This window comes from Lycorma delicatula, chromosome 5 (assembly GCF_047948215.1).
Source record: "Lycorma delicatula isolate Av1 chromosome 5, ASM4794821v1, whole genome shotgun sequence".
In the NCBI taxonomy this organism is placed as follows: Eukaryota; Metazoa; Arthropoda; class Insecta; order Hemiptera; family Fulgoridae; genus Lycorma; species Lycorma delicatula.
The window spans coordinates 129,610,544-129,611,902 of NC_134459.1; positions in this window are offsets into that span (position 1 = coordinate 129,610,544).

A 1,359-nucleotide genomic window follows, 5' to 3' on the forward strand; every position below is an offset into this window, starting at 1 on the left:
TGATATGTTCTCTAGATCTTACTTACCGTAGATCTTACGGGTTACTTGGAAGCCATCATCAGTAGTTAAAATTAATGCATTAAAGTCAGAGTTTAAAAAATCATAGTTAAAATTTGAAAGCAGTCATTACTGTGCGGTCCTACTAGTATACTACAGACTACGGACAGTCATAGGGCTGTTCTTAATTTTCAACTATGAGTTTTTAATCTTTGACTTTAATGCATTAATTTTATTTCCTGATGATAGCTTTCAAGTAGACCGAAAGATCTAGCGAACATATCAACGTGCTGGTAAGGTGGATTATATTAATTGTTAATTTATTTAGGTATTTTATAACTTACATGGTCAGTTTGCCGATACGACTTTTGAGTCTGCGTCACTGGTAAGCGGGTTGGGGGAAGAGTTCATAGCACACATCGGCCAAAACTGGCGCTCTCGCTCATTTGCATTCAATGTAGCTCACGACTAGACGTGATAACGCGGTGATTTGTGTGTTTGTGTTTAGAGCTTGTCGAGATAGATCAATTTAAGTAATAATAAGTGTATTTTTGACAATATTTACGTGTAAAAGTAAACATATAAAAATGCAATATGTCAGCTTCAGTTCCCACAAAAGCCAGCCGGAAATATAAATTACGTATATCGTTGGAAAGGGGAGGGCCACGCACAGGTACCTCAATGTCCAATGCCGCGCAAGTGAAACTGTTTCGGAAGCGTCGCAAAGCTGGTATGGCGCGCTCAGTGAACGACGCCGACGGCGTGAGCACCTCTACCGCTGCTTATTATGCCTTATACTCCTTGTCTTATATTATACTACTTGTCTCTTCTCTATCACAGACCAATGTTGATAACTGTCGTCGAATATTATTCGAAATAAATATCATGTACCATTTCGTGTCTGTTTTATGTTAAAATTAAATTTAGTACGCAGTCAATGTCTCGTTTTTATTTCAATCCAATACTCTAAAAGTAACTCGCTGACATACAGACCGACCAATTTATCTATAGAGTTGACTAAATATAGGAACTAAAATTTTCCATTGGAGACTTTCAGTTTAGTTAAAAAAAAATACGATGGTGGCTCTCCCATTCAACTCCACAGATAAGTTGGTCGATCTGTAGCTTGGAGGAATTTCGTCTTAGGTCTGTAACATTTCACATTAGACCAACGGCTGTGCGCCGCGACACAGGCCCACTAGATTTTTCTATGAAATGAGACTTCAACAAAATTTGTTAGTTATCTCAATAGATTTTTCTATGCTTTTAAAGTTGTTAAGATGATAAACTGATATCTTAAAATCTTATAACTGGGGTAGAACCCTGGAAATGAAGTAAGGATAAAATAGCAGACTTTTAAAC